Below are 7262 nucleotides of genomic sequence, written 5' to 3'. Positions count from 1 at the left end.
ATGAAACCATAGGCAATTACCAGAAATTGACAGGTACAGGATAAAATCCATGCTCTCGTATCAGAAACTAACATGCAGAGTAAAACCCTCATTCACATACCAGAGATAGACAGATACAGAATCAAATCCAGACTCCCATACCAGACATCCACTATATAGGAAAATAAGAACATAAGAAATAGGAGCAGGAGTAGGGCATACGGCCCCTCGAGCCTGCTCCACCATTTAATATGATCATGGCTGATCCGATCATGGACTCAGGTCCACTTCCCTGCCCGCTCCCCATAACCTCTTATTCCCTGATCAGTTAAGACAATGTCTATCTCTGTCTTAAATATATTCGATGTCCCAGCTTACACAGCTCTCTGAGGCAGCGAATTCCACAGGTTTATAACCCTCTGAGAGAAGAAATTCCTCCTCATCTCAGTTTTAAATGGGCGGCCCCTTATTCTAAGATTATGCCCCCAAGTTCTAGTCTCCCCAATCAGTGAAAACATCCTCTCTGCATCCATCTTGTCAAGCCCCCTCATTATCTTATACGTTTCGATAAATCACCTCTCATTCGTTCTTCTCAATTCAATGAGTAGAGGCCCAACCTCCTCAATCTTTTCTCATAAGTCAACCCCTCATCTCCGGAATCAACCTAGTGAACCTTCTTTCAACTTCCTCCAAAGCAAGTATATCCTTTCATAAATATGGAAACCAAAACTACACGCAGTATTCCAGGTGTGGCCTCACCAATAACTTGTATAACTGTAGCAAGACCTCCCTGCTTTTATACTCCAGCCCCTTTGCAATAAAGGCCAAGATTCAGTTGGCCTTCCTGATCACTTGCTGTACCTGCATATTAAACTTTTGTGTTTCGTGCACAAGTATCTCCAAGTCCCGCTGTACTGCAGCACATTGCAATCTTTCTCCATTTAAAGAATAACTTGGTCTTTGATTTTTTTCCTGCCACAATGCATGACCTCACATTTTCCAACATTATACTCTATCTGCCAAATTTTTGGCCACTCACTTCGCCTATCTGTGTCCTTTTACAGATTATTTGTGTCCTCCCCACACATTGCTTTTCCTCCCATCTTTATATCGCCAGCAATCTTGGCTACGTTACAGTCGGTCCCTTCTTCCAAGTCGTTAATATAGATTGTAAATAGTTGGGATCCCAGCACTGATCCCTGCGGCACTTCACTAGTTACTGATTACCAACCCAAGAATGTACCATATACCCCAACTCTCTGTTTTCTGTTAGTTAGCCAATCCTCTCTCCATGCTAATATATTACCCCCAGCACCGTGAACTTTATCTTGTGCAGTACTCTTTTATGTGGCACCTTGTCAAATGCCTTCTGGGAGTCCAATTACACCACACCCACTTTATCCAACGTGTTCGTTACATGCTCAAAGAATTCCAGCAAATTTATCAAACTGAACTTCTCCTTCATAAATCCATGCTGACTCTGCCTGACCGAATTATGCTTTTCCAAATGTCGTGCTACTGCTTCTTTAAGAATGAACTCTTCAACATTTTCCCAACCACAGATGTTAGGCGAACTGGTCAATAGTTTCCAGCTTTTTGTCTGCCTCATTTTTAACCGAGTGCGGCTCTCAGTCAATGGGCAACACCGAGTGTGGCTCTCAGTCGCTGGGCAACACCGAGTACGGCTCTCAATCCCCGGGCAACACCGAGTGTGGCTCTCGGGCCCCGGGCAACACCGAATGTGGCTCTCAGTCCCCGGGCAACACCGAGTGTGGCTCTCAGTCCCCGGGTAACACCGAGTGCGGCTCTCAGTCTCCGGGCAACACCGAGTGTGGCTCCCAGGCCCCGGGCAACACCGAATGTGGCTCTCAGTCCCCGGGCAACGCCGAGTGTGGCTCCCAGGCCCCGGGCAACACCGAGTGTGGGTCTCAGTCCCCGGGCAACACCGAGTGTGGCTCTCAGTCGCTGGGCAACACCGAGTACGGCTCTCAATCCCCGGGCAACACCGAGTGTGGCTCTCAGTCGCTGGGCAACACCGAGTACGGCTCTCAATCCCCGGGCAACACCGAGTGTGGCTCTCAATCCCCGGGCAACACCGAGTGCGGCGCTCAGTCGCTGGGCAACACCGAGTACGGCTCTCAATCCCCGGGCAACACCGAGTGTGGCTCCCAGGCTCCGGGCAACACCGAATGTGGCTCTCAGTCCCCGGGCAACGCCGAGTGTGGCTCTCAGTCCCCGGGCAACACCGAGTGCGGCTCTCAGTCCCCGGGCAACACCGAGTGCGGCTCTCAGTCCCCGGACAACACCGAGTGTGGCTCTCAGGCCCCGGGCAACACCGAGTGTGGCTCTCCGTCCCCGGGCAACACCGAGCGCGGCTCTCAGTCCCCGGGCAACAGCGAGCGTGGCTCTCAGTCACCGGGCAACACCGAGTGTGGATCTCAGTCCCCGGGCAACACCGTGTGTGGCTCTCAATCCCCGGGCAACACCGAGTGTGGCTCTCGGGCCCCGGGCAACACGAGCGAGGCGCTCAGTCCCCGGACAACACCGAGTGTGGCTCTCAATCACCGGGCAACACCGAGTGCTGCTCTCAGTCCCCTGGCAACACCGAGTGTGGCTCTCAGTCCCCGGGCAACACCGAGTGTGGCTCTCAGTCCCCGGGCAACACCGAGTGCGTCTCTCAGTCCCCGGGCCACACCGAGTGTGGCTCTCAGTCCCCGGGCATCATCGAGTGTGGCTCTCGGGCCCCGGGCAACACCGAGCGTGGCTCTCAGTCCCCGGGCAACACCGAGTGTGGCTCTCGGTCCCCGGGCAACACCGAGTACGGCTCTCAATCCCCGGGCAACGCCGAGTGCGGCTCTCAGTCCCCGGGCAACACCGAGTGTGCCTCTCGGTCCCCGGGCAACACCGATTGCGGCTCTCAGTCCCCGGGCAACACCGAGTGTGCCTCTCGGTCCCCGAGCAACACCGAGTGCTGCTCTCAGTCCCTGGGCAACACCGAGTGTGGCTCTCAGTCACCGGGTAACACCGAGTGCGGCTCTCGGGGCCTGAGTCAGAGCCACCGGGCCCAGCACCAGCAACCCCCGGGGGCAGCACCTCCACCACACCAGGAAAACAACAACTTACATTTATATAGCAGGCCCAGCAATTCCCAGCCGCTCTATCAGCAGGGCGCTGGATGTGGAAGGCACTCACAGGCCTCCTGTAAGGGTCTGTTTGTTGCATCAATTTGAGCTGGATGGAGAGGAGGGAGAAGCTGCTGTGTTTCACCCCCAGTAATTCTGGGCCCAGTGGGACCAACAATTTACAATGTGGGCCTGTCGAGGGAGGTGGGTTCCCTTCCCTGAAGGACAGTATTGGCCCAGATGTGTTTTTCCGTCAATCGGGCAGCTTTCTTGGTCACTTTTTTCTTGTGCCGGCCCCACAAATGACCAGATTCATTAAGCTCAATTTCACAATCTGCCTTTGTATTTTTGTAGGTTCTCTCTCACACTCCCTTTTCCTGTTTGAAATTCTCTTTACAGGATGTTAAAAGGGGAGGATTTGTAGACTGGAAGCTCAAACCAAACATCACCTCAAGATCTGACAGTCACTCGCTACATCGGGACTGGAATATCATCAGCTTTTGACCATGGAAGCAGAAGGCACCGTTCACAGTGGGGAGAAACGGTACACGTGCTCTGTGTGTGGACAAGGCTTCAGCCAATCATCAAAACTGGAGAGACACAAGTGCAGTCACACTGGGGAGAAACCGTGTAAATGTGGGGACTGTGGGAAACGATTCAACTCCCCGTCCCAGCTGGAAATACATCGGCGAGTTCACACCGGGGAGAGACCGTTCACCTGCTCCAACTGTGGCAAGGGATTCACTCAGTTATCCAACCTGGAGAGACACAAGTGCAGTCACACTGGGGAGAGACCATTCACCTGCTCCGACTGTGGGAAGGGATTCATTACATCATCCGGCCTGCTGAGACACCAGCGAGTTCACACTGGGGAGAGGCCATTCAGCTGCTCCGACTGTGGGAAGGGATTCACTACATCATCCAACCTGCTGACACACCAGCGAGTTCATAATGAGGAGAGACCTTGTAAATCTTCTGATTGTGAGAAGAGTTTTAAAAGAAAAGAGCAACTGATGAGACACCAGCGAGTTCACACTGGGAAGAAGCCTTTCAACTGCTCTAAATGTGGGAAGGGATTCACTACATCATCCAACCTGCTGACACACCAGCGAGTTCACACTGGGGAGAGGACGTTCAGCTGCTCTGAATGTGGGAAGGTATTCACTCAGTTATCCCACCTGCTGACACACCAGCGTGTTCACACTGTGGAGAGGCCGTTCACCTGCTCTGAATGTGGGAAGGGAGTCACTACATCATCCAACCTGCTGAGACACCAGCGAATTCACACTGGGGAGAGGCCATTCACGTGCTATGAGTGTGGCAAGGGATTCTCTCTGTCAGGCAACCTGCTGAGACATCAGCGAGTTCACAAGTGACTGCAGGGTTTGGAACCTGCTGTTAATCACATCCCGGACTGAATCGTGTTCATTCTGACAGTTGGGGTTTATAACTCATGTAACACTGATGGTAATAACTCCTGAAATCGACGGGAGTTTAATATTTGGGATATAGACACATACATTAGTGTTGCTTTGAACACATTGCTGTGGATTTTTGTCTTTCCCACCTGAGTGTTTAGCATCACCTGGCTGGAGCTGAGAAAGGACATTCTGTGGGGAGGATCTTCCAGGGGTGACAGAACTTTAGCCTGGACACTGACCTTCTGGGCCACACAGATATCACCACATTCTTCTGAACTCCAATATGTTTCGTCCAACCTACTCAACCATAAGTCAATCCCCTTATCTCTGGAATCAACTCTTGAATCTGCAGCAGACATGAGCAAGGACCTGAGGCTAATTAAATGACACATATTTCATTTCAGACAGGGTTACACTGGGAGAAATGTTCAGTTCGAACATAATAAATAGGAGCCAGAGTAGCTCATTTGAACCCTCAGGCCTGCTCCGCCATTCAATAAGATCATGGCTGATCTGATCATGGACTCAGTTCCACTTCCCTGCCCGCTCCGCATAATCTTTTACTCACTTATCGCTCAAAGATCTGTCTATTTCCGCCTTATCTATATTCAAAGACCCAGCCTCCACAGCTCTCCTGGGCAGAGAATGCCACAAATTTACAACCCTCAGAGAAGAAATTCCTCGTCTCAGTTTTAATTGGGTGGCCGCTAATTCTAAGACTATGTCCCCCAGTATTAGTTTCCCGTGTAAGTGGAAATATCCTCTCTGCATCCACCTTGTCGAACCCGCTCATATCTGATATTTCGATAAAATAACCTCTCATTATTCTGAACTCCAATGTGTTTAGGCCCAGCCTACTCAAGCTATCTTCATAAGTAAATCCCCTCATCTCCGGAATCAACTAGTGAAACTTCTCTGAACTTCCTCCAATGCAAATATATCCTTCCTTAAATACGAATACCAAAATACGGAGTCCATTACAGGCAAAATGCCAATTAAACCAGCAGCACACTGCCACCTTAACAATGTGTCATTGGCCTACAGGCTTTTCTTAAGTAGATGTGCTGAGTGGATATAAATTTAACCAGGTTTACAGATGTGATGCTCTCTTCACATATTGAGGGTAGAAGAGATGCTGTAGGGTAAATGCTAAGTCCAGTAGCTGAAAGTGATTAACAGACTGGGTTTTGTGTTTAGTGATCCGAGGCGTGTTACCAATTCCAGCAAAATCGAAGCCCATGATATAAAAGGGGTCAGAGGGTCTAGTAAGGAAGAGGAACTGAGGGAAATCTTTATTAGTCGGGAAATTGTGTTGGGGAAATTGATGGGATTGAAGGCACATAAATCCCCAGGGCCTGATGGCCTGCATCCTAGAGTACTTAAGGAGGTGGCCTTGGAAATAGCGGATGCATTGACAGTCATTTTCCAACATTCCATTGACTCTGGATCAGTTCCTATGGAGTGGAGGGTAGCCAATGTAACCCCACTTTTTAAAAAAGGAGGGAGAGAGAAAACAGGGAATTATAGACCGGTCAGCCTGACCTCAGTAGTGGGTAAAATGATGGAATCAATTATTAAGGATGTCATAGCAGTGCATCTTGAAAATGGTGACATGATAGGTCCAAGTCAGCATGGATTTGTGAAAGGGAAATCATGCTTGACAAATCTTCTGGAATTTTTTGAGGATGTTTCCAGTAAAGTGGACAAAGGAGAACCAGTTGATGTGGTATATTTGGACTTTCAGAAGGCTTTCGACAAGGTCCCACACAAGAGATTAATGTGCAAAGTTAAAGCACATGGGATTGGGGGTAGTGTGCTGACGTGGATTGAGAACTGGTTGTCAGACAGGAAGCAAAGAGTAGGAGTAAACGGGTACTTTTCAGAATGGCAGGCAGTGACTAGTGGAGTGCCGCAAGGTTCTGTGCTGGGGCCCCAGCTGTTTACATTGTACATTAATGATTTAGACGAGGGGATTAAATGCAGTATCTCCAAATTTGCGGATGATACTAAGTTGGGTGGCAGTGTGAGCTGCGAGGAGGATGCTATTAGGCTGCAGAGTGACTTGGATAGGTTAGGTGAGTGGGCAAATGCATGGCAGATGAAGTATAATGTGGATAAATGTGAGGTTATCCACTTTGGTGGTAAAAACAGAGAGACAGACTATTATCTGAATGGTGACAGATTAGGAAAAGGGAAGGTGCAACGAGACCTGGGTGTCATGGTACATCAGTCATTGAAGGTTGGCATGCAGGTACAGCAGGCGGTTAAGAAAGCAAATGGCATGTTGGCCTTCATAGCGAGGGGATTTGAATACAGGGGCAGGGAGGTGTTGCTACAGTTGTACAGGGCCTTGGTGAGGCCACACCTGGAGTATTGTGTACAGTTTTGGTCTCCTAACTTGAGGAAGGACATTCTTGCTATTGAGGGAGTGCAGCGAAGGTTCACCAGACTGATTCCCGGGATGGCGGGACTGACCTATCAAGAAAGATTGGATCAATTGGGCTTGTATTCACTGGAGTTCAGAAGAATGAGAGGGGACCTCATAGAAACGTTTAAAATTCTGACGGGTTTAGACAGGTTAGATGCAGAAAGAATGTTCCCAATGTTGGGGAAGTCCAGAACCAGGGGTCACAGTCTGAGGATAAGGGGTAAGCCATTTAGGACCGAGATGAGGAGAAATCTCTTCACCCAGAGAGTGGTGAACCTGTGGAATTCTCTACCACAGAAAGTAGTTGAGGCC

The sequence above is a fragment of the Pristiophorus japonicus genome, unplaced genomic scaffold (genome assembly GCF_044704955.1).
Source record: "Pristiophorus japonicus isolate sPriJap1 unplaced genomic scaffold, sPriJap1.hap1 HAP1_SCAFFOLD_47, whole genome shotgun sequence".
Classification (NCBI taxonomy): domain Eukaryota; kingdom Metazoa; phylum Chordata; class Chondrichthyes; family Pristiophoridae; genus Pristiophorus; species Pristiophorus japonicus.
Note: the sequence above shows the minus strand (reverse complement) of the source record.